This window comes from Globicephala melas, chromosome 8 (assembly GCF_963455315.2).
Source record: "Globicephala melas chromosome 8, mGloMel1.2, whole genome shotgun sequence".
Classification (NCBI taxonomy): Eukaryota; Metazoa; Chordata; class Mammalia; order Artiodactyla; family Delphinidae; genus Globicephala; species Globicephala melas.
Window position 1 is genome coordinate 15,454,083 of NC_083321.1, and position 27,124 is coordinate 15,481,206.

Here is a 27,124-nt window from a genome sequence, read left to right on the forward strand (position 1 = left end):
ATTGATATTCTAGTGAGAAAAACAGATAAAAATCAAACAAGTAGGAAGAAGTGTTGGAGAGACAGTGGTGGCCCCAGGATCGGAATCGAGCTGAGTGGCCCCTCGGCCAGTCAGTGGCTTATCCCAGAGGAGGCTTATCCCAGGCCTGGGGACACGCCAGCCAGCCAGACCTGTCTCCGTCCTCCGTGAGCTCACGGTCGCTCGTGGTCCAGTGAGGGACAGACGTGTGTCCCTCCCAGGCCCAGCTGTGCTCCCCACAGGAACAAAACAAAGCAGCCTCCGAGCCCTCCTTCGGGCTGGCTGCTGGGGGCTATTCTAAGCCCTCGTAATCACTTGAAGTGACTAACACTGACTAAGTCTTTACGAGAAACGAGGAGATTCCTCCCCAGCCTCGGAGCCACTTTATTAACTCACCCAGCCTGGAACCAGGCTTGTCTGGCACGATGTGGATCTATTTTTCCACTGGGTCTCGGCCCCGTGCTGGCTTCTCTCTCATAACCAGCCCGTCAGCTTCACTGTCACAGGCAAGCCCATCCCTGGGAGCCGGCTCCTTCTGCCGAGCTGGGATGGCTGTGATCTTCTCAGCTTTGAGGAATGAGGGCCGCCTGGGTCTCCAGGTGTGCACAGCTGGCCAGATGTCCTTGCTTGTCACGTCCACACACTAGTCCATCCAACATAAGCGACTAGGCCCTGCCCTGCTACCTCTTACCCAGGCACACACTTCCCTCCATGTCAGTGCCTCCCATCCCCCCAGCCCCCCAGCACACGCTTCATGTACGTGCTTCATGCACAAACTCACCTGTATTCCTTAAAGCTGGATGGGTGTGCCAGGCTCTGCAGAATACTGAGGAATCAGGCATGAGACAGCAGTGGGGCTGCAGACCCTATAATCCTGTTACAAGGTAAAATGACCTGAAGGATAAAGATGGGAGCAATGGCGTGTAAAACGTGTGCTCTGGTGTATAAAATGAGGAACTTCGTTCAATGATGAAGTCACAGAAGGCTCCGGGTTGGAGGTGGCTCTGAGCAGAGGATGGAGGATGGGGCAGGCATCTCGCAGGTGGAGATGATGGTCACTGTTTATTAAGCACTTGCCGTGTGTCAGACCTTGTGCTAAGCACTTCGATGCATCCTCTCATCTCGTTCTTATAATGATCGTATGAAGGGGATATTATCCCTGTCCCCATTTTAGATTAGGGAAAACTGAGGCTTAGAGAACTTAAGTAGCTTGCCCAAAGTCACACAGACCCAAGGGGGAAACTGGGAATGCAGCATCTTTACTTTGGACACTGTTCTGCCTCAGATGGAGAAAAGGGAAGGGCTTCTGAGAACCCATTCTTGTCATCTCTTCTCAACTCTACTTTCAATGGTACCAGGTTGGCAGCTTGAAATTGGCCATGGTGGGAGCACAGAAATTGGCAAGTGCTACAGATAAGGGCTTTTTATTTTATTTTTTCCAGAGAGCTGGTTGACCAGCACGCCACTTGCATATGAAGTGGCAGGAGAGAAGGCATGAGTACCCATTGTAACAAGCTGGAACATAGGGTTCTAAAAAAAAATGTAGGAGGAGACTCAAAAGACAACATGGGGCAAAGCACAGAAGCTTGGAGTTTATCCTAAAGGCACTGGGGAGCCACAGAAAGTTGTTGAGCAGGGGAGGGATGTGGCCAGATTTATGCTTTAGGAGGACCACTCTGTGAATGGATGAAAGGGGTGGGCTGTTGAGACAGAAAGCTGATTAGGAGGCATATCCATTTCCTAAGGCATTAGGGCTTCTGTAACTCCTCTCCCTGACAGGAAAGGTTGTCAGCTCAGGAGAGAAGCCCATAGCATCACATCAGATCTGGAAGGTCCTTAGACATCTCCCCTTGACTGTCTGAAGCAAGTTCCTGCCTTTCCAATTCCAGTACCTCCTGGGGAGCCTGAGCCCAAGGTAGAGTGCCCCCAGCCTCATATCATCATTATCACCATCTCCACCAACCCCTTTCCCATGCTTTCTCTTCTCTTCATGCTGCCTGATATAGCACAACAACCAGGGCCTGTCAGGGCAGGCCATCCATTGTCCATCCTTGTAACACGTAGAGCACAGTAATGACTGTAAAGATGGATGGATGAATGGATGAATAGATAAATGGATGGGTGAGTGGATGGGTGAGTGGTGGATGGATGGATGGAGGGATGGATGGGTGGATGAGTGGATAGATGGATGGGTGAGTGGATGGGTGAGTGGATGGATGGGTGGATGAGTGGATAGATGGATGGGTGAGTGGATGGGTGAGTGGATGGATGGATGGATGGGTGGATGAGTGGATAGATGGATGGGTGAGTGGATGGGTGAGTGGATGGATGGATGGATGGAGGGATGGATGGATGGATAGATGGGTGGATGAGTGGATAGTTGGATGGGTGAGTGGATGGGTGAGTGGATGGATGGATGGATGGAGGGATGGAGGGATGGAGGGATGGATGGATGGAGTGAGGGAGGGAGGGATGGATGGATGGATGGATGGGTGAGTGGGTAGGTGAGGGTATGGATGGATGGATGGGTGGATGAGTGGATGGATGGGTGGATGAGTGGATAGTTGGATGGATGAGTGGACGGGTGAGTGGATGGATGGATGGATGGATGGATGGGTGGATGGATGATGGATAGATGGATGGGTGAGTGGATGAATGGACAGATGGATGGGTGAGTGGATGGGTGAGTGGATGGATGGGTGGATGAGTGGATAGATGGATGATGGATGGATGGATGAAAAAAGGAAAAAATAAATGAGTGAGTGGATGAACTTCCTGTCCCACTAAATCTCCTGGGAAGGACAGGAGGGATGCCGAGGAAAGGCAGGAGGTCACAGAGGAGCCTGAGAACCTTGGCAAAGTCAGCAGATTAATGGCCATGAGATAAGTGGGAAAAAAAATGTGAAAAGAGAGACTGACAAACACAGCCTTCCAAGGGACCGAGAGGAGTGGGTTAACGAGCCCGTGTCTCTTGTCTCATCAGCTCGTAACCCGCTTGGTTTCCTGTCTTGAGGCGGGAGAATCCCAGGAAGAGGAATGTCCCTGTCATACTGGGGCGGTGGTGGTGGTGGTGGCTGCTTTTCTGGTGGGCAAGTGGCTTGGCACTGGGGTGTGCCTGACGTGGCTTGGTTAACCACAAGGGTGTCTCCCCTTTGGGGCAGTCTCCCTCATTCATGCACCCCTCCCCCAACACACACAAACAGGGAATGGGAAGAGGTTTTCCTGGGCTCTTGGGCTAAGAGGTCAAACCCTCCTGAATTGTGAGTACTTAGCAAATTCCTCAACTTCTCTGGGACTCAGTCTCCCAGCTGTGGAATGGAGAGAGTGCCTTACCCCCTCCCTCTTCCTCCTCCCTTAGAGAGCAGTTCTGATCAAGAGGGAGAAAGCCCTGTACAAACTGTAAAGTGCTGCTCTAGTGTATCAAGACAATTGCTGTTATTCTACCTCTTCCTGGACTCTGAGGGCTTTGGGGGGGAAGAAGAGGACAGAAGGAGAATGAGAGGGACACAAAGGCAATCAGGGACCATCCAACCACTGGCCACAAAAATCACTGCTTTTCTCCATGGGGCACCCAGCCCTCTCCCAACAGCAGCAAGGGCAACAGTTTGATAGTAGAAACCATCTAAGTCTTCCCCTTATCTCAAACTAAAGCTCCATTTCCTTAATCCAGCTTGTCAGATCTGTGGTGATCTGCTACCATTGACCTTGAACCTTCCTTACTCACCACCTCCCTGCCCTTGAATCCTATAAAAACCACAGCCACCATTGACTTTCTCTGTGCCAGGCAAGAGATTTTATAAACATATCTTATCTAAACTCTCCTTTCCCCCCACACCAACTTTGAATTACTGAATTTCTTTCTTTTTGAGACTTTGCTTAAGCGGCCCCTTCTCAGAGACGCCATCTAGCCTAGCCAAAGTAAGTCTCACTTGTTAACACTCCAGCAGCACCCTGTTTGTTTCCCATTTAGTCTGTGTTGCCATCTGTAATTATGTTATTGTTTACTTGTGCACTTTTGATCTCTTTCCCCAAGCAGAATACAAGCTTCAGTGAGCTCTGTCTTTCTCAGCACACAGCCTGGGGCCTCACGCTAAGGAGGAACTCAACACCTGTTGGTTGAATGAGCGGCATCTTTCTGATATAATACCATCATCATCATCCCCGATTTTCAGATCAAAAAAGAACTGGGACTCAAAATGCAGGTCCTTTGCTGAAGGCCACAGAGCTAGTAAGTAGTAGACATTCTACATGACATCTCCTCGTGGCGGTTTGTCCTCAGGAGAGGATGGATGGCATTTCATAAGAGATGAACTCTATCATCACGTAGATACAATCTAAAGTCCCTTCGGTGGCTAGAAGGCTCTGCCGACCTCTCCCCTCTCTTTCCTCACCAGTTTCTCTTCACTCTGCTCCAGCCGCACTGCGTCCTTGCTCTTCCTCAAATGCACCGAGCACACTTCCACTTCAGGGCCTTTGTACCTGCTGTCTCCTCTCCCAGGAAAGCTTGCCCCAGACACCCACAGAGCTGTCATCAGCTGCTGTTTTATCAAAGGCCTCCCCGACCACCTGTGATATAAAGCAGCAGCCTTGCTCTCAAAACCCTTATCCTGCTTTATCGTCTTCACTGAACTTGACAATCTATCGTACATTTATTTGTTCGTATGCCTACTGCTCCAGGAAGGCGGGGACTTTGTTTCTCCATTTTGTTCACTGATAGGTATTCCTTGTACATAGCCCCTGCCTGACTCATCCTAAGTGTTTAGTAAATGCGTAATGAATGAATCCATGAATGAATGAGCTGACTCGGGAGCAGGTAGCCAGACAAGACCAGGCCGATGGACGATGCAGGGAGAAGCTAAGGGGAGGGTTAGAGTGGCGGTGGGGGCAGTGTGCAGGACGAGAGGGCAGAGCTGCAGAAGCAGACAGGACTCAGAGACAGAAAATCCAGCAGAATTACAGCCAAAAGAATGAGGGAATTAAAAAATTCGCCCAATTCTTCTAGGCCTTCCTCCCCCTCTACTTAGCAGTTGTCTGGTGAGCAGCTCAAAAGGCTGGGGATCCACTTGGGTGCCCGGTTATGGAGACTGCCTAGGCCTTAGACATCCTTAGACATGTGGTCATCTTCTTGGTCCCAGCCAACCTCTGAAACTGCAGAGAAAGTCTTCGGGGGAGGGAGTGGATTACGTCACCAATCAGAGATTTGCAAAACAGGCTCAGCATCACGGAATTCAGGCAGGGAACTGTAGCCCCTTATTCATATGGCCATTAGAACCAAGCTCAATGAGGCCGAATGGCATGCTGGTTGGACTCTTGACACGCATGGGTGTCTTGAAAGTCATCAAAGCTATCCCTCTGCTCCTGCAAAACTCCACCAAGAAGCACTTGAGGAATAATCCTTATGGCAAACATGCCCTAAAGTGTCTCCCCCATGAGTCTTGTCCTTTTGTAATCTCCTCCCCTTGAGTGTGGGAAAGGACCTGTGACTTATTTCTAACCAATAGAATGTGGCAAAGGCAATGGGATATCACTTCCATGGTTAGGATTCTTTAAAAAAGACTCCATCTTAGCGGACTACAGAAAGAGATGCCTTTGCTGCTTTGAAGAAGTAAATTGATATGTTGCTGTGCAAGGGCCATGTAGAAGGAACTGTGGTGGCTTCTAGAAGCTGCCAGCAACCACCAGCTGACAGCCAGCAAGAAGATGGGCACTTCAGTCCTACAACCACAAGGAGATGATTTCTGCCAACATCCTGAGTGCATTTGCAAGTGGATCTTTCCCCAGTCAAGCTTCTGATAAGACTTCAACCCCAGCCAACATTTGGATTAAGGCCTGAGCAGAGGAGTTAGCTAAGCTGTGCCTGGACTCCTGGCCCACAGAAAACATGAGACGATAAATGTGTGTGTGTTTTTTAAGCTACTAAGTGTGTGGTCAATTGTTATGCAGGAATAGAAACCCAATAGAATCCTATTTTAACAGATCTCTAAGGAAAGCAACCCGATGCAATGCCCTTTCATCCTCATACCTTCACAACATTCCATTCTGTACTCAATTCCACCAATATTCATTTCTACCATGGCGCAAGACGCCACCATATTTTCACCTATAACAATGTCAAAAGTAAAGAATTCAGACTTTCACCTGGGCAACTTTGATTTAATTTAGAAGAAAGAAAGAGAGAGAGAGAGAGAGAGAGATGAAGAGAGAGAGAGATGTCCAGGTAGAAAACATGAAATATATACACATGTATACACACACACACACACATATATATGGAAGTATGCTAGTGTCTTCTTGAAAAGTTTTTCTCTCCCTGATAAAAGCCATGTTAGCAAGAGGAAAGATTCTTGCGTCCTTGCTTCTGAATGGAATCATGATGCAAAAGTCACTACAGCCATCTTGCCACCGTAAGGCAACAAGCTCAAAGACAAAACTCCAGCACAGTAATACCAGAAGAATGATAAAAATCTGGTCTTTGATGATATTGTTTAGCTGTTACACCAAACTTAGAAATTTCCACTTCCAGATTTTTTTCCTTATGGGATATAATTAAATGTCTTTATTGTTGAAGTTCCTGTTAGGTGTGCATTCTATTACTCGCAGGTGAAAGCATTCCTGACAGAGACACAGTGTCATATGCGAGCCACTATGAAGGGCAGGGGAAAGTTGGGGAATGGAAATCTCTGCTAGAATCACATAGAACAGAGGGGGAGAGATCCCCCAGAGGAAAAGAAAAGGGTGTCACCAGCAAAAGGGGAAATAAAAAGATGCTGAGTCCACAAGTCAGTAGCTGTCCATCTCCCACGCTGCCACCTGCCCATCCCCCCACTGCACCTCTCCAAAGGGGCTTCTTGGGGTACATGTTACTTACAGAGGGTCTAGAAAGAAGAGCAAGTCTGCATTCCCAAGTTATCACCTGGAAAGGAGACATGGTCCCTCCAGCTGGCCCCTTGCCCCTTATTCTCAACCCATGGGGGTGCCTCGGTGACCACAGCCAGGGCCTTCCCCGTTGGAGGTACCTGCGATATCTCATGGTGCTCACCTGGACAGCAATGGCCAGGAAAGCAGCAGATCTGAGGTTTAAGTCTTGACTTTGCCGTTTGCCAGGTGTGATCTTGGACAAATAGCAGGGCTCAGTTTGTCTGCCTATAAAATGGGGCTACTCCATAATGAACAGGTTAAGTCGTAGTAAACAAGTAGGTTAAGCAACAGGACGTACCTCATAGGGTTACTTTGAGGGTTACAGAGAATATCTGTAAGGCACTAGATGGGGCTGGCCTCGTCATGTTCTGGAAGGGAGTGCTATTATTATCCATTTCCAAGAGCCTGTGCAGTTCTGCACGTCGGAGACCTTGAGATTTCAAGTGAAGACCTGGGCTCCAGGGCCACCCCAGGGCTCCCTTTTACAGCAGAGCAGATGGGCTCCCTCTGCCATCTTGGATTAGGGGCCCAGCTCATGCCGCTGGATGATGCCTCAGCCCATGGATTTATTTTTCCAGCTGTGAGAGCTGCTCTGTTTAATAGCTCCCATCCAGCTTCCCTCCATGATTGAACTTGAAAGAGTATGTTTGCTTAACACCCACAATGTTCCAGCTTCCATAAAACACAGAAAGAGCATGAGGCCCGCTTTGAGGGCTCTGCTCACTTCTGAAATTGAGCTGGACAATCATAATTTTGGTTTAACCGAAAGAACCGCAGGTTTCTCTCTCCCCATCCAACACCTTCTGAGGCCTCGCATCTCTGCATTGCCTTCCAGGCCCTCACCCCAGGCAGCTCTCTGGGGTGTGCTGGGGTTTGCTTCTCAGCTACTGTCTTTGAGCGATCAGAACTGCAATTACAGGAAGATGCGGCCCAATCCCAGATAGGCTGCCTGGGCAGCCTCCACTCCTACCCTGTTTAGGTTCTCCGTCTTTCTGGCTTTCTCTCCTCTATCTTTCTTTTTCTTCTTCTCTTATTCTACCTCTGTTTCTCTGATACTTTCCCCCAACCCCTTTCTCTCTCTCTGACTCATTCTGTCTCACTCGCTATCTCTCTGTATAACCATTTGTCTCTGTCTTTCTCTTTATATCTCTGTCTGTTTCTATCTCTCCTCTATCTCTATTTCCCTCTTTTTCTCTCTCCAAGGCAGGGCCCACAACTTCCGGCTTACACATGAGGTCCCATCCTCCTCCAGGAGGCTGTAGTCCACGACCACAGGAAGACCTGTGGTCTTCCCCAATAGCCACATTCAACTAATGATAAGTAAGGACTAGAACTCATCCTCAAGACACAGCTTTATTATCATGTTTTCCTACCTGCTATGGAGAGGCACCTCCTGAAGAATTCCCCTGGGACCTGGGAGCTGTGCTGCAGAAGCAAGGATGCTGAGTACCTCTTCATGGTCCACCCTGCCCTAACCAGACAAAAATTACATCAAAGTTCATGTGATTCATACCAAGAACCAGAAACACTTAGTTCAGCCTTTCCATTTTGCAGATGAAAATAAAACAGAAGTTCAAAAAAACAAACAGAAGTTCAGAGAGGTGAGCCTTTGTGACCCAGGTCACACAGAAGAGTGATGTCAGCTGTGTGACTGGAGAAGTGACAGGGCACAGTGTCTCTGTTTCTTCATCTGTAAAATGAGGACACCTATTGTGAAGATGAAATGAAACAATGCCCTTGTGCCAGGCACAGACCTGACACACAGTGAGCTCTCAGTATGAGCTATATTAATCATTGTGATTGTTATTATATCTATCAGGGAGGGCAGAGCACAAGGTCCTGGTTCTTTCTCTGGCAGGTGTTTTGCAAACCAGAGCCCCTTCTTCACCTGACCTGGCAGAGAACTTTCCTTTGGGTCCTCACCACCAGCTCCTGCTTTCAGTTCACACCCTCAGACACATCTCAGAGCTCCCCCATCCCACTCCACTATGGCTTCCGCTTCTCCTGGACAAGAGGCCAGTTCAAAAGATTTCCCCATTCCTCCCGCCATGGACACAGTAGCCCATTCCCCCTGGACCCTGAACTGGCAGAAGAAAGCACAGGCAGGAGATCAAACGTGGGCTGAATGGAAGACAGAAGAGACAGAATGAGGGGCGAGATGGGACAAAAAGAATAATGACTTCCATCCAAGTCTCTTCCCATAAACCCACAGCTCTTTGAAGCCAGCTTTCCTTTAATTAAATACATTGTTATTAATGACCCTTTCATTGGAAGAAATGGAAGCTTTCTGGGCAGGACAATGCCCAGCTCTCCGAGGCCTCCATGGGGCCTCATGCATGGGAAAGCACTCCATGGCCTGGCAGATACGTCTATGTGCCAAATGCCAGTGGGCATGTCAAAGGGGTTTGAGAGTGGGTGGTGACTGCACAGACACCCGCGGGTGCCCCCTGTATTTGGAGCTGCCTCTGTCGTCTCGCTAACAAGGCTCTTAGGCTGGGGCTGGGGTCAGCAGAGTCTGTACTGCTGCAGTCCAGTTGGTTCCTTTATTCCACAAATATTAATTGAGCACCTACTATGTGCCTGGCTCTGTGCAGAGTCTAAAGGGCAATTCAGACACAAATCCTGCCTTTGTGGAACACAAATCACAAAGCTTGTAGTCAGAACAGAAGAGACCATTTATAAGACAGAAGCCCGGGTGCTGAGAGGTATAGGGTCCCACATTCTAGACTTTATCTGACACTTTATATTCCCCTGGGAAGCTCCACAACTTTTCCTGGCCACCTCGTATCACGACGACGGTCTCCCTCACTGAACTCTCTCACGCGGTCGTCCAAACTCAAGGTCACTGATTATTTGTCACTTGCTGCAGCAGACCCTTGGCCATGCTCCCTTCTGCCCACTCCCATCCACCCCCAACTAAAGGGATTGTCAAGTCACTACCTCTCTGCCGTCTCTGTGGCCAGCTGACTGGGGCAAGTGACTCCCCCAGAGAGTAAGAGAATGTCTTTTTTGGAAAGAAACAAATATTTTGCATTCTAATCCTGGAGGGAACTAGGAACTAGTGCCCATTCAATGCAGCAAATCAGACGATGGAGGCCCCAGGCCACACAGCCTGCCTCTGACACACTGAACCTAAATGTGAGAAGCTTTCTGATGGCTTGGAGGTGCTCAGCCCTGAGGGGACAGACACAGTGTCATGCGGGACTCATATTTGAGCCGAGGGAAGACTCTCCACGCTCCTCCCATGTTGCGGGCTTAAGCAAAAACACTTCCCTTCACTGAAGCTCTACTGGGGAAACGCTAGACCAGCCAGTGTGTGGTTACCACCTGCCGTGCGGTGGGGCACTCGACAAGCACCCTTGCTTAGTACAAGCACAGACATGGGCCGTGAGCCTTGTTTCTCCCCAATTACAGATGAGGAAACTGAGGTCCGGAGAGCTCAGGTATCTTGACAAGATCACACAGCACGTGAATGGCAGGCCCGGGGCCACGGCTGTACAGGATTCCCAGCACTGAGGTGAGAAGGAAGGTCAAGATTCTGGCCATCACCTCCGGGGAACTTGGGCTGGTCCCTGACCCTCCCTAGGCATCTCTTTCACCTTCTGTCAAAAGAGAGAATTGGACAATGAGGGGTCCATGGAAAGATTCTAGGGGGTTGGAATTCCTCTAAATCATATTAGAAGCTTTGAGGGTGTGTGGGTAGGAGTATGGACTGGAGAAAAGGACCAGAAACTTCATCAGGTTCTCCTAAAAGTGCCTGACTCGAGAGAGCTTAAGAACACAGAACTGGGTGATCTCCACGGGTCCTTTGTGTGTGCCGTTCTGTGATTCTGAATCCAAAGGTCGTTTTGTTCCTTCATTCACGCAAACCTTTATCAAGCTCTTACTTTGTGTCAGGCCCAGAGGGGCCCTTCTTATTCCCACATTCCCAGGATGGCCCTAGGAGTGGAAAAAGAAGGTAAAAACGACGTGAGCTGCCCATACATTTCTTCTGGTGACAGCCCTCCCACTGGCCCACACGAGATCCCATCCCACGTCAATCACTTCCTCTGGGACCTCCCCCTTATGGCGGCCTGTCCTTCCGGAGAAACCCTCCCCTCCCCTCACACCTGTGCCCGGCTCCCAGATTCCTCCTCTAAGATGTGTTTTCTGAATGATAAGCTGCAGGACGGCAGGAGAAGAGCTGGTGTCTGTCCCAGCCCCACCAGCCTGGTCACAAGGGACTTTTGGAAAAAATCAGTAACAGGCCAGAGACACCTCCCCAGCTCATTCATCCCATGGGGGTAGGGCTGGGGGCGGGGGGTTGGGGGTGGGGTCTGCAGAACAAAGGGGTGAAGTGAGAAGGGAGAGAATGGAGCAACGAGGCCCCAGAAGGCCCTGCCTTGGCCCTTGATGTCCTGGTGGAGCATTTGAGCTCCAAGCTGCGGTCAAGGGGCAGATGCCAGCCTGGTACAGCCAGCGTTGGCGAGAGAGCCAGGAGCTGCCCGCCAACTTTCCAAGACATCAGAGGCCAGCCTGGGCCAAACCTGCAGGGACAGAGAGGGAGCTCTGCACTCCCCTTCCCTCCTGTCTACAGGGGTCCCGGTGCCATGGTTGGATGGATTGTCAGAGTGGAGGAGTGTCCCCGCGGAAAGCTGCCAGGAGCATATGAAGAGCAAGCACTGGCTGCCCCCACATGGAAACAGCCCAGACCGCCAACAATGGAGAGATGACTCATTATAGCTCCATCCACATGATGGAGTACTACACAGTCCTTCAAAATGATGTCTACAAGCCCTTTGTAGAGAAGTTGGGCTCCAGGCTAAATGGAAGAAGAATGGTGGACACGTGTGATCTCTTTTTAGACACTTTTGCCTATAATTTATGTTCAATCTGCATGGAAATTGCATTAAAAATCTTCAAGGACACTGACAAGGCCCCAAAGACTCTGACCCGGCTGCCCCTCTAGCCCCATCTCACACCATTCCTCTGTCCCCTTGCTCAGCTGTGTTCAGCCACAAAGGCCGGCTGTCAGCACCTCAACACACCCAAACCTCCTTCGAGTCCCTCCACTTTCTGCCTGACACCCCTCCCCCACCCCTGCACTGCATCTTTTTCATTGTCTCTCAGGTCTGGCTGAAATGTAACTTTCTCCTATTCTTTATGTTTATAAGACTCCTGGCAACACATGATTATAAATTCAGTAGCATGTTATTTGGACCATGTGTGCCTCCACCCTCACCCCAAAGAGGCTGTAAGTTCCCCCAGGGAAGGCAACATGCTTGTTTTGTTCACCTCTGTACGCCTAGCTCCCCAGACAGTGCTTGGCACACAGTAAATGCTCAATAAATGTTAATCGAATGACTGAATGGGTTTGACACAATAGTGGCTAACATTTATTCAGCAGTTACCATGGGCCAGGTGCTTTATATGTAATAGGTCATGACATCCTTACAACCATTCTAAGAGGCAGGCACTATGGATGGGCTAATGCTCCCCTTTACAGATTGGAAAACAGAAGAGTTAAGGAATTTGCCAAAACCATGCAGCTAGCAAGAGGCAGAGTCAGGATTTGAATTATAGCTGTCAGTCTGCAAAACCCATATTCTTAATCCCTCAATTCCCCAGGCTCTCCTAAGTGAACAAGGGAGGAGTAGGAAAGACAGGAAAGAAATATGGCAGCATGGAACCAGTGAGATCGCTGGGTGATGGGAAGGCCTTAATGATTATTGTTTTCTTTTCTACAACTGCATGTATTTTATTTACAGTCAGAGACAGCCAACAGTACAATAGTCTTTTTTAACAAGAGACCAGCAAGCAGCCCTGATGGCATACTGTAAATTCTCCCAGAAGCCCCAGCAGCCCTACGGTCATGAGAAGACCATGTCGGAGCCCATCCCCTCCATGGGGCTGCCCAGGAGACCACCCAACATCAGCGAAGTTCCCACTGGAAAGTGGAGGATCCTTAGACCACCTGCGTGGCCTGCCCGCCCCCCCACTCTCCACCTCCTCACATTTCTCAAACTGAAGAAAAGGTGGCCGACAAGGAGAAAGCTGTCCTCTCCCTCACCTCCTCTCTCTCACCCACCCAGCTTGTCCTCCAGCCTTGACTTGTGGCCCCCCAGACTCGGGATGAGCAGCACAGCCCACCCCAAAGATCTTGCACATGATTCCGTTTTGCTTTATGCATCCCAAATGGTCTGTCCTTTACTGGCAGGGTTTGCAGCAAATTATTGCTGGTGAAAACAGGAGGCTGGGGTTTGGAAACCAGATGAAGCTTTTACTTTTACTGGCTATGGGGCCAGGGTGATTCCCAATAGGAAGCATCCTGTACAGACAAGCTCCATCCACTCATTCATTCATTTAACAGACACATGTTGAACATCTACTCAGTCCCAGGCACTGTGCCCAGCTGGGGAGCGTGAATGGGGAAGAGTGATGCAATCACGGCTCTCATGGAGCTGACGCTGTGGTCAGAGAGAAGAGACAAGATGCTAAGATGCAATATGAGGGTGGGGGAAGACTTGGAGAGGGTGGTGGAGGAAGCCCACCCTGGGATCTGAAGAGCAAGAGGAAGGGAGAGCTGGAAAGGAGGGGCGTGCCCATGGGGAGACAGCTGTGCCCGCGGGGAGACATTTATGCCTGAGGTCCTGAGGGGCAAAGACACTGGTGTGTTCAAAGAACTGAGAGCAATCAAGCCCGCTTAGACCCCAATCAAGCCCACTTAGACCCATGCAATTGGCAAACATGAACGAGTCTGACCATATCAAATAAGGAAGGGGTCATAGACCATTCATATTTACAGTGGTAGACTTATGACTGGTACACTCATTCTGGAAAGGTTTGGCATTATCTCCTAAAGTTGAGCATTTAAACCTATGATCCGGAATATTCAACTCCTGGTATACACACAAGAGAAACTCTGGCCACTGTATGGCAGGACATACGTATGAGTGGTTCCACAGCAGCACTGGTCATGAGAGCAAAACCTCATAAGCAACCCAAGTGCTCAGCTATGGATGAATCAACATAGTGAATTCAAAGAGTGGAATATCACACAGTTGTCAAAATAAGTGAACCAGAGAGGAGCCATCACAGATGGGAGACTAAGGAGACATGACAACTAAATGCAGTGCTGTGTGCTAAATTAGATTATGGAACAGAAAAGCATCAGAGGAAAAACTGGTGAGATCAGAATAAAGTCTCATTACTACTGTTGTACCAATGTTAACTTCTTAGTCTTGATAAATGTTCTGTGGTTACGTAAGACGTTACTATCAGGGGAAGCTGGGTGAAGGGTAGATGGAAGTTCTGTACACTTTTGCAACTTGTATGTAAGTCTAAAATTATTTCAAAATAAAAAGTTTAAATTTAAAAAAAATAAGTGAACCAGGGCAACACACAGTAATAGGGATGGATCTTAACAATAGAATATTGCCACGGTCTGAATGTTTGTGTCCCCCCCAAAATTCACATGTTGAAAACCTAATGCCCAAGGTGATGATATTAGGAGGCATGGCCTTTGGAAGGTGATTAATGCCCTTATAAAAAGAGCTAGCTCACCCCTTCCACAGTGTGCGGACACAGCAAAAAGTCAGCAGTCTGCAACCAGGAAGAGGGCTCTCAAGAGAACCTGATCATGCTGGCACTCTTATCTTGGACTTCCAGCCTTGAAAGCTGTGAGAAACAATTTTCTGTTGTTTATAAGCTACCCAGTCTGTGGTATTTTGTTATAGCAGCCCAAACAGAGTAAGGCAAATATTAAGTGAAAAGAGTAAGTTCCAAAAAAGGTTACATTGTAGCATTATAACCATCTTTATAAAGATTAAAAAGAGATATAAGATAAAAATATATACAGGTCTAGTTCTGTGATGAATAAACTGTGTGCACCTGGGCAAGTCCCTCTGTTTCTCAGCTGGAAAGTAGAGCTCACGACCCCACCTCTGCTTTGTTGGAAGTCATTAACCTGGTAGATTCTCCTTAACAGAGTTCCACTTGCCTGGTTCATGGGATGAGCCAGTGTTATCTTGTAAACATCTGGGTGACGGGGGTGGCATGCCGAAGGTAAGTGACTGTGACTAACGTGTCCCTGAATTTTCTCCCCATCACTGAGTTCCAGCCTTACCAGGAGGCAGTTGTGTGGTTACCACACCGGTCTGCGTATATCCCTTAAGCTCGATATCATGGACTTGTACTTAATATGAGGAAAATCATGAAATACAAGGATGAAACAAAATAATGTTAATATTTCTATGAATGCTTATTTGAACGTTTTGGAAATATTCAAAAAAAGGGTGAGTTCCCCTAAATCATGGCTTTCAAATTAGATATAAAGAAGATGACTATAAAAGTTGGACGTAGGGGATTATAAAAATCCAGGATTCTGCCATCATATTATTTCCAAATATCTGTAAGTTCTCTCTTCTTTTTTAAAGAAATGGAGATGCTGCATCATGGGTGTACTTTATACAAGAAAGAGGAAAAGGATTCCAATAAGTAAACCTATATGCCAAGAAAACTCTTGGCCTCACATCAACATGGAGGCCCATTTGTAGTTTTAGCCAAGATAAAACGTGTATAACTGTTAGGATTCCCCTCTGACCAGCTGCTTTGATTTCCTAAAACGTTCTGGAAAGATGGTTTCAGGCGAGGCTTCTCTTCTGGAAAGAATTCTCTAGACAAAGCACCTACTATGCACCAGTTACCAGGTGCTTTACATGCAGCACTTACCATCTTTCCACTTAGTTACTAGTCATCGCATTTTATAGATGACAGAACCAAGGCTTAGCGTTCATGGTGACAATCCTAGTGCGGACAAAAATCATGGCGTGGGGTTACTTCCAGTCTCCCCCCAAGGGCAGTGGACAGAGACTTGGATTATAGCACTTGCTCTGCTCTCAACCACCATCTCTACAACCTTAGGTGACTTACTTTCTCTCTGGCCTTCGTGGTCTCCCGTTGGAAGTAGAAGGTTTGTACTTGTATTGGTCATCTACTGCTGCATAACATATGACCCCCCAAAACATAGTGGCTTAAAGCAACAGCACTTACTATCTTAAAGTTGCTGAGGGTCAGGAATTGGTCACAGTTAATCTGAGTCCTCTGGCTCAGGGTCTCTCATAGGCTGCAGTCAAGCTGTCCTCCAGGGTGCAGTCATTCTCAAGGCTCATCTGGGGAAGGGTCTCCTTCCAAGCTCGCTCCTGTGGTAGTTGGCAGGGTTCAGTTTCTCCTTGCTGGGCAGCTCACAACATGGCGGCTGGCTTCGTTAGTGTGAGCCGGGGAGAGAGAGCAAGAGAATACCCGTAAGATGGAGGTCACAGTCTTTCCTAACCCAGTCACGGAGGGGACATCCCATCATTTCTTGCATATTCTATTCTTTAGCAGTAAGTCACCGGGGGTAGCCCACACTCAGGGGAGGGCGTGACACAGGGTATGAATACCAGCAGGTAGGAGTCTTTAGAAATCACCACAGTGGGGCTTCCCTGGTGGCACAGTGGTTGAGAGTCCGCCTGCCGATGCAGGGGACACGGGTTCGTGCCCCGGTCCGGGAAGATCCCACATGCCGCAGAGCGGCTGGGCCCCTGAGCCATGGCCGCTGAGCCTGCGTGTCCGGAGCCTGTGCTCCGCAACGGGAGAGGCCACAACAGTGAGAGGCCCGCATACCGCAAAAAAAAAAAAAAAAGGAAAAAAAAAAAAAGAAGTCACCACAATGCTTCATCTCTCAGAGGCCTCCCAAGTTCTTGCATTCTTGGGGAGAAATTTCCCCCAAAGTTTTGATTAGATTGACTTAAGATTTGGGAGGAAATAAGGAGACGTACATCCCAAGAATGTCTCTTCCTTCGTTCTGGCATCTTCTCTGAGCATTAGGCCTTGCTCCTCCCCGCTGCCTCTACCCTCTGTGAGGTAGCGCTCCTCTTCCCTCTGTGCCAGATGAGACCACGATGGGCAGGTAGAGGCGGTGAGCGCACGGTGGGGGCAGGGAGGGGCTGTTGCTGCCCTGTCAGCGCCAGAAAGTAGGAAGGCTCTTTACTGAATTATTTTGGAGATGGAAAGAAAAAACAAACCGAAGACAGAGCATTCAACTGTTAAAAAAGAGAAAGAAACATGAAGAAAAGAAGAAGCCACGTGCAAATCTGTGAAGAGGCACCAATTACAGTGTTGCAGAGAAAGGCGGGTCCTCAGGAGCCAATCCACCAGCAGCTTAGCCATGCATCACCTGTGACCTCTTCCTTCTGATACTGTGCAGCGTGTACCTCCTGCAACTTGCAGGGAGCTGGCTAGTGTGTGTGGGACAGAGAGGCCCCATCATGGAGCCTGGAGGACTGTCTGCTGCTTCCCCTGACACTCTCAGCTCTTCTAGGAGCCATGTCTATAGAACCATTGAAAGGAAAGAGCAGGTTAAGGTCTGACAATATTAAAGTAAACTTGCAGATAGCATTGGCCTGAGCGAGTGAGAATGTCCTGCAGTGAAATGGGTGCAACCATCAAGAATACCTGTGTGTTTCAGTGTCTTTTTCATACAGGAGAAAATAAACAAGTAAAAAACAAGTAAAAATCCACTGCAGGGCTTCCCCGGTGGCGCAGTGGTTGAGAGTCCGCCTGCCGATGCAGGGGACACCTGCCAGCCTCTTCAAGTTTACGTTCTACCAGTTTAGCAATCGCAGAGGAAAAAAGGCTGCATAAATCCCAGCCAGGTTTCTCATTGGTCCAGCCTGGATCACATGACCGTCCCTGAACAAGCACTTGGATAGAGAGTGGAGTGTGCTAGCTGGGCAGGCTGGATCACATGCCCAGTCTTAGAACCCAAACAAAGTGAGGTCTCTCTGAGCCTCAGGAGCCCATGGCTCCCCAGAGAAAAATCTCAAGCCTATTCCCAGAAAGAAAGGGAGAGGAGAAAGACATGCAGGGCTGGGAAAACAAGGAATGCCCCCAACTTCTATATTGGGCGCTGGCATATGGCCGAGTGGTGTGAAGGCTCTGGAATGGCGGTTTAAGGCCCCCTGCCCTACTCTCACGCCCTCCGCCAAAGGATGACAGCGTATGGAGAATGATAGGAACAGTCAGGCTTGATTTGGGGCAAAGAGGGAAGAAAATGAAAATGACACCTCGTATTAACCCTCACAACAGCCCTGAGAATTAGGTACTGTGATTATCCCCATTTTACAGATGAGGAAACTGAGGTTAAGAGAGATGAAGTCACTTGCCCAAGGTCATGAAGATAACAAGAGGTGTAAAAGGGTAGGTGAGGTGTGTGCGTGTGTGGTGGAGGCTGTGGTAAATCAGCAGAGAGAAACGAATGTTTTGCAGGCTGTACCTTGGGATTCTGAAACCCAGAGTTTCAGAACTTTCTGGACTGTCCAACCGTTATTCCAGGGAAGAGAACAGAGGTACTTCAAGAGAGGCTGGATCCCAGCCAGAGGGCTGCCGTAGGTTTCGGAGGCCTCAGTTCAGCTCACAGCATCACTGCAGTAGTTTGTAATTCGAGCCACCATCATTGGAACCAGCAGAACGAGGAAGCAGAACTGCCTCTTTCTCACTGTGGAACCCCTTGCACAGGGGGCTGGAGGGCAGCATAGATGAGAAGGATCTAGAACTCTGCGGGCACCTGTTCTGGGGCACATGGCCACTGGGAGCCTGGAGTCCAAGGGGAGGCAGGAGAGGGAAGATGGGCACTGACCGGGCAAGCAGACAGCCGTGGGCTTGCGTCTCAGCTCTGCACCTCCTGTCGGCGTGACCTTGAGGATCTTCCTTAGTGGCTCTATGCCTCAGTGTCTTCACAAGATGAGGATAACAGTAGTACCTATCTCAGAGTTCTTGATTAAATGTGATCTTGAATGTAATGTGCTCCATTTTCCTCCCGGAATCACCTGAGAATATCATGGGGCAGCTTTCAGAAGGTCCAGAACCTTCCATGGTCCTTTGCCGTGATAACTACTTTGGGACAGTTTCCTCAGCTGGCCCCTTGACCCAAAGGTCTCTTGCCCAATGGGCTTGGTAGGCAAAAAGCATGGGCCCCTTTTCGGTGGCAGCAAACATGGGCTCGTGGGTTTGCACTGACCCCTCGCCATGGGCCACACCTCAGGGTCCGTCCTACACTTGAGATTGGCCATGAAGGTAATGAGGAAGGGGTCACTAGGGCCTCCCCATACTGCTTGGTTTCTGCCTCTGTTCTGTCCCAGGTGCCCCAGGTGCTGAGAGGGCAGCCGCCTGGAGTACAGGGTCAGGGCATGACCTGTGTCAGTGACCAGCCCTGCTTAGATACTCTATGGAAACGCCCACCCATTGCTCCTGTTGAAGGTGGGACGTTCGCTCGGGGCCCCATTTTTCCGCAGCTCATCCTAATGTGCAGCAGCCCGGCAGCTCCCACGCAAGGCTGGGTTGGGCAGCAGGGTATGGGAAGGGGTCCCTGAAGTGTCACCTTGGTCTCCCGCCAGGCCCAGGCATCACAGAATGACAGCCGCTTCTGTTCCTGCTGGGGAGAAAGGAGTCCAGTTCCCCCTGCTGCTGCTCCCTGCCCACCTGAGTGTGGTACACACTTGTGCACCTTGGCGAGGTGGCCCCAACTAGCGAGGTTCCCATGGTGGGATCTGATGCCTGGAACTGACGAACCCCCGCCAAGAAAGTGAGCTGCTCAGCAGCGCGGCCAAAAGCAGGAGGCTGGGGAGGGGCTGAGCCCCATCCAGGGAGCACCAGCATGGGGGGGAGGGGACTTCCAGACAGTCTGAGCTACAGTCCTCCCCTCTACCTCCATGGGATGGGATTTCAAAGCCAAGACCCAGGAGGGGGCCCAGGGAAGAGGCCCACGCCTTCCATCAGGATTGCCTCATTAGCAGTTTTGCATTGTTGGAAATCTCTTCCTTGAGGGCCCAGGATTGCAGCAACGTGGGGTTTTAATCCAGGCTGGGCACAGGGACATGTGGCCAGGAGCCCCAAAAGGAGGATCATTAATATCTGCAAAGCTGGTCCTTCTGATAGGCTCGTTTCCCCTTACACCCCCTGAAGCAGGTCTCCTATGGCCCTGTCTGAACCACATGGCTCATGTTCTGAAAGGCTCACAGAGACGTTTCTCACAGCTTCTGCCTGTCTCAGCCTCTTTCACACCTGGAATCGTGAGGTCTCCATCACATGCTGAGGGGAAGCAGAATGCAAATTTGCTCACTGGACAGAATCTGGACACCATGGCACTCAGTGTGACCTTCGGCCTGCGAGCCCCAGACGGTCTCGCTCCTCACAGAAATCACTGCTCTGGGCCTCAGTTTCCTCAGGTACATATGAGGGGTTTGGAGCTAAGCAGTTGCTTTTCAGGGTTTTTGAGCCATGGATGTCTTTACCAGGGAAGTTGGACCTAGGACAGCGGATCCAATGGACCAGACCTGTGCTTCCACCTCCTTGAAATTCTTTCTCCTGGGCCTCAGGCCACCACCCTCACCCAGGTTTCACCTGACTTCACTGGATGCCCCTTCTTGGTCTCCTTTGCCACTTATCTTTAGCCTAACTGATTCCTGTCCTGCAGTCTTTTTCCTCTAAACCTCTCAAAGCAGCCGAACTGATCTTCCAAAAACTGTATATCCAATCGTGAACCTCACCTGCTACTATGGACTGAATTGTGGTTCCAAAATTCATGTATGAAGCCCTAACCCCCAAGGCAATGATTTTTGGAGATGGGACCTTTGGGAGGTTTAGATGAAGTCATGAGGGTGGGACCCTCATAATGGGATTAGCACCCTTATTAGAAGAGACACCAGGGAGCTTCCTCTCTCTCTCTCTCTCTCTCTCTCTCTCAGCCATATGAGGGCACAGGAAAAAGTGCTCATCTGCAAACCAGAAAGAGAGCCCTCACCAGGAATTAAGTCCTCTGGCACCTGATCTTGTACTTCTCAGCGTCCAGAATGGTGAGAGATAAATGTCTGTTGTTCAAGCTACTTGGTCTATGGTATTTTATTATAATAGCCCAAGCCAAAAACCTTCCATGGGCTGAGAAACCTTCCATGGCTACTGCCTAATTCTCCAGGCCTCCACTCACACTCTCCCCCTCACACTCTTGGTTCCAGCTTGGCTGGTATATAGACACTCCAGTCAAATAATCCAGTCACACAGTCCAGGTGAAAGGTGCTTCTAAAATGGCTCCCAGTGATCAGGAACAGCTGTCTCCTTGGGACTCATGCCCTTGTGGAATCCCCTCCTCTTGAGAGTGGGCCAGGCCCAGGGACTCCCTTCTAAACACTTCTGACCAGCAAAAGTGATGGGTATCACTTTTTGAGGTCAGGTCATGAAAGACTATGGCCTCTGTCCTGCTCTCACACCTGCTTGCTCTGATGAAGCCTCCCACCATATTAGAGTTGCTCTGTGGAGAAGCCCAACTGGGCCAACCCCTTGGGAAGAATGGAGGTCCTCAGTCCAACAGCTGAGGGAGAACTGAATCTGGCAAAAATCCAGTTGGTTGAGCTTGGAAGCAGGTCCACTCCCAGTTGAGCCTTAAGGTAACTGCAGCCCCAGCTGAGACCTTGACTGTAGCCTGTGAAAGATCCTGAGCCAGAGGACCCAGCTAAGCCATGTCCGGATTCTGGCCCACAGACACTGTGAGATAATAAATATTGTTTTAAACCACTGACTTTGGGAGTTATTTGTTATGCAGCAATAGCTAACTAATACACCAGGCTTTGCACATGCTCTCCCCTCTGCCCAGGACACACTACTCTCCAGTCAGTTGCTTCCTCAACAGGATAGCTTAGTCTCCTCTGGCCATCAGGTGTCTCCTGAACCATCACTTTTTCAGTCCCCTAAACAGTAGTATCTGTTTTTCTTTTCCTAAATGCTCACCCTACTTGATTGTAACAACTTGTCCTTTAGATTCTAACTCCATGAAGACAGGGGCTACATCTGTCTTGTCCACTGCTACATCTCCAATGTCTTGTATAATGTCAAGCACATAGTAAGTGCTCAGTAAACATGAGGAGTATGAATGAATGAGTGAAACTCGATGAAAGAGATGCTGGTTTAAATGGGAGTGGAGCCTCCTCCTGGCCACTGAACCCCCTGAGTCCCTCACACAGCCCCAGATGTCCTCTCCTGGGCAGGCTTTTTAATTCAAGATTTGCCCTGCCCCTTTGGATAGAGACAAAGTCACAAAAAAACTGACAAGCTCCCTGCCTTCCTGGAGCCTAGCAAGAAGAAGGCAGCCAAACACAGAATAGAAAGAACACCCACTTACATACACGAGTTTATCTCCACGCCTTTCTAAAATGCCACTCAAACAGCAAGGGCAATGAGAATGGAAGAGGATAAACCACCAAAGATCAGAGGTAACAAATTTCTGGAAGATGGAAAGTGGAAGAAGGAGTGGGAACTGATTTTCTAGTCTGGAGAAACTGAAATCCAACTGCCAAGGGAAGTGCCTGAACAAGAAAAGCCAACATGAGCCACCAAATCCAGGAAAGGCCAGGAATTGGACGCAGCAGATATGACTGAAGATGGGGGTGAACCAGAAGGACCCTGGACTTGGGGAGGCAAGAAGAAGGTTGAAGTGGAAGTGCACAGCCAGAAGGGGGAACTTCCAGCTCCTTTTCCCCACTCAACTCTCAAAACCCAGGGACCCCAGTTTTTTCCCTCCCCACCAGCCAGGTGAAAGATTGGGTGATCCATCTCTGTAGGGACTTTCAGCCAAGGGCAGAGACCCAGAGATACTGATCTGGGGTACTCCCAATTAAAGGTCTGGGTCGCTCTCCAATAATACCACACAAACCCTGCCCATTCCCAGAGACTTCCAGTCCACTTTACAGAGTCTCACCCTTATACAGACAGCCACGATCACCAGGGACCTGAGAAATCCTCTAACATGAAAAGTAGACAACAAAACAAACAGAAGGAGAGGGGGCAGAGGACGAGGAGAGGGAGGAGGAGAGGGAGGAGGAGAAAGGCAAACAGGCGAAGTGAGTAATTCATGGAGCAAAAGAAAATGTCAGAGAATTATCATTTCCATCCTCATAACATATGGGAAGATATTTCACCCATGAAACCATAGGCAGCTATAAAAAGGAACACATTTAGAAATAGCTCTTTGAAATTAAAAATGGGAGCTAAAATAAAATATTCAATAGAAGGTAAAAATAAGGAAATAATTCAGAGAACAAAAAGACAAGAAAGGTAGAAATTATGAGAGGAAATGAAGTAAAAATTAGTGGGTCAAACCAGGAATTTCTACAACCAACTCACAGGAATTCCAGAAAAAAGAGTGAAGAGAAAATCACCGTGTGGGAGCGGGTAGACAGCGAAGAGATAATACAAGAATGTTTCTTCAAACTGAAGCCCATAGATTATTAGGATAAATTTTGGGGAGAGCTATTATTTGCCCAGATAATAGATTAAAACAAAAATCACCAAGCGATGTCATCAGGAAATTTCAGAATCTCCATGATAAAGATATCCTAAAGACTTTTAGAAACAAAAAAATAAATGCATGCAAAGAATCAGAAGAGTATCAAACATCTCAATAGCAACCTAAATCTCTAGAAAACAATAGAGGAATGACCTAAAAATTCTGAAGAAAAGTTATTTCCAACCTAGAATGAAATTCCAGACAAACTATCAATCAAACACAGGGTAGAATGATGACATTTTTAGGCATGCAAATACTTTTTAAACTATTTCCCATGCATCCTTTCTCAAGAAGCTACTGAAGGATGTACTCCACCAAAATGAAGGTGTAAACCAAGGGAGGGCAAACTATGGCCTGCAGGCCAAATTCAGCTTACCATCTGTCTTTGTAAATAAAGTTTTATTGAAAGATAGCTGTGCCCATTCATTTACATGATTTCTACTGCTGCTTTCACACTGCAATGGCAGAGTTGAATAGTTGCGAGAGACCATATGGCCAGCAGACTCAAAAATATTTATTATCTGACCTTTCACAGAAATGTTTGTCAGTCCTTGGATTAAACAACAAAAATAAAGCTCCAACAAACAAACAAACCCCCCCACCCCCAAAACCCGAGATCTGGATCCAACATAGTAGATGGGAGGAAGAAGTTTCTAGAACTACAGCTATGCTCAAAGAGCAAACAGCCCCCATTAAAGCAGAAAGATAGGTGCGCTCCAGGAGCTATGTCTCCAGGAATTTAAAAACTAGAGGTGATAGACTACCTATACTGAGAGGAGTTTTAAATCTGTCAGAGTTTAGGAGAGAATTAATGATAGGCAAACAGAAAGCTAAGAAAATGAGGAGGAAACCATAATTCAGAAAGATACATGCACCCCAATGTTCATTGCAGCACTATTTACAATAGCCAGGACATGGAAGCAACCTAAATGTCCATCAACAGAGGAATGGATAAAGAAGATGTGGTACATATATGCAATGGAATATTACTCAGCCATAAAAGGAATGGAACTGTGCCATTTGCAGAGACATGGATAGACCTAGAGACTGTCATACAGAGTGAAGTAAGTCAGAAAGAACAAAACAAATATCTCTTATATGTGGAATCTAGAAAAATGCTACAGATGAACTTATTTGCAAAGCAGGAATAGAGACACAGATGTAGAGTATAAATGTATGGATACCAAGGGGGGAAGGGGGGGTGGGATGAATTGGGAAATTGGGATTGACATATGTACACTATTTTGTATTATGTATAAAATATATAGCTAATGAGAACCTACCATGTAGCACAGGGAACTCTCCTGAGTGTCCTGTGGTGATGTAAATGGGAAGAAAATCCAAAAAAGAGGGGATATACATATAAGTATAGCTGATTCACTTTGCTGTACAGCAGAAACTAACACAACATTGTAAAGCAACTATATGCCAATAAAAATTAATTTAAAAAAAAGAAAATGAACACAAGAAGCCATTTAATAATTCTCAGATCATTGCAGAAGAAACACAAAATTCTGCAAGAAAGAGAACAATGCTATTATTTCACATGGCTTATCTGTGAACAATATTTACATAGTAATGATCCTAAAGAGTTGAATAGTGAATTTTCCAAAAATTATGATAAATTATTCAAGGAGGATGGAGGGAAAGGACAACCCCGTGTATGCATACAACCATGTATGAGTATGTAAAAGTTGAACCATCATTAGAAATACCATGAATTGTGAATAAAGTAGAAAAATCAAGGACTTCTAGTACAAGGATATTATTTAAAAATATAGCAGTAAATAGAAGCGGCAGCTAAAAGAACTAAAAATGCTTTTGCTTCTGAGAAGCAGAGAGGAGGGGGGCAGGAGACTGCTGTATTTTATGTAACCTTTATTTGAATGTAAACTTCTAAAGTCATGCACATATATTACTTTTTTACAAAACTAGACATTCCCTCTCAAAAAAGTAAATAAGAAAGAAAGAAAGAATTCCCTATCATCAAACACCATAAAGAAAATAAAGCGAGTAATGAGAGTGACTAGTGATGGGGATGCTTCTTGATATGAGTGGTCATTGAAGGCCTTTTTGAGGAAGTGATCTTTGACTCAGCCCTACATGAGAAGGTGTCAGCCATGAGAGGGTGTGGGGAAAGCATTCCAGACCCAGTGAACAGCACAGGCAAAGGCTCAGAGGTGAGACCAAGCTTGGATGTTCAAAGGACAGAAAAGACAGTGTGTGTGCACTGTGGAGAGCACAGAAAGGGGCTGGATTGAACTTGGAGAAGAGAAGGGGAGACTGGCTGCGGTGAGGTCAAAGGGGTTCTGGACTGGAAAGGTGGCCCAGAAGACATATCAGAGCTGGTAAGTCCACATGGGAAACTCAATTTGTAGATGGATGTTAAAAGTCACGGGACCAGAGATCAGCCGGGCAATGAGCAAACATCAGGTCTGCCTTGTGTACAAGAATTCCTGTAGGAAGCAAAAAAAAAGAGGGGGGGGGGGAAGAAAGAAAGAAATTCAGGCACAAGTGCCCTTTTTGCAACCTACAAAGATAAATATCAGAGACAGAAGCTAACAGCCCCTAATGAAGAGTTCACCGATCACTTAACACTGCAAACCTCTTCTACTTTTCGAAGCAATTCTCCATCTACTATCACTACTTCATTTCACTCAAGGAACGAACAGATTGAGATCAGAAGTGTAATTAGAAACACAACTCTTTTGCTAATTGTTAACCTGCCCAAGGGCCTTCTTAGCTCCTCTGCCCAGAGCCCGCCCGCAGGCTCAGCCTCCCTGATGATCCACTTCTTGACCTCTTGGTCTCCTTTGGTTTTACTAATCTCTGCTCTAGGCTCTTTCTTTCTTCTGTGTTTTTGGTGAAACAGGCAGTTAGACACCATTCCCTCTTGCTCCAATTCCAGCCTTCCCTGTCCCAAGGCTCAAATTCTGGCTCCCTGAATTTTCTACCCCTTCCCACCGAAACTCCACGACCACCGTCTGAGTCCTCAGCCCCGTCTGAGCTGGACGTGGCTCAGACCTGCTCAGGGCAGGTGAACTACTTTGATAGAGAGAAGTGGGTTAAGGACAGAGACTGAGATCTGGATGCTAATCCTACTCTACCACCCACTGGCTGGGGGACCCCTGTTTCCTTCCTCTTTACATTTAAAGGCATATTCTGATCCTAGGGGCCTAGTCCAAGGAGCAAGCTAGCATCAGCAAGCTAGCCTCTGGTTGCCACACAGTAATGGCTCAAAATGTTGTCCTGAATGAAAAAGTAAGAAAGCCTTGTTTTTGTCCTATGTTCAGCGATGGGGTGCCGAATGAATTTTATACTAGGGTATATAAATTACTGATGTATTAGAGATTTTTCTTAAGTTTTGTGTTTTATTCTTTAAGGCCTCGCTCTGGGTCTGCCTCCTCTAGGAAGCCTCCCTTAACCACTCCAGCCCACAGGACTTCTCCTTTCTCTGAATTCAGATCTCTTGAGTGAGACAGTGTCTACACAACTTGTACAGCCCAATTTATTCTCACACACATTCAAAATAACAGACAACAGAAAACGGGGTAAAGTAAGCCTCGCTTTCTCAGCAGGACTAAAACTCCCAAAGGCAGGGACTATGTCCTCTGCTCTTTAATAATGCCCACTTTAAAATCAGAAGTCTTCATTTCAAATCCCAGGTCTGCCAGCTGCCTGTGTGGCCTTGGGCAAGCTGCTTATCCTCTCTGTTTCCTCACTGATGGAATGGAGAATCACTATTCTCTTCATGGGCTCTTCTTAGGAAGGACTGTATAGCTGCTTTGTAAACTGTCAAATGCTGAATAGATGTCAACTTACTAATTATGATTA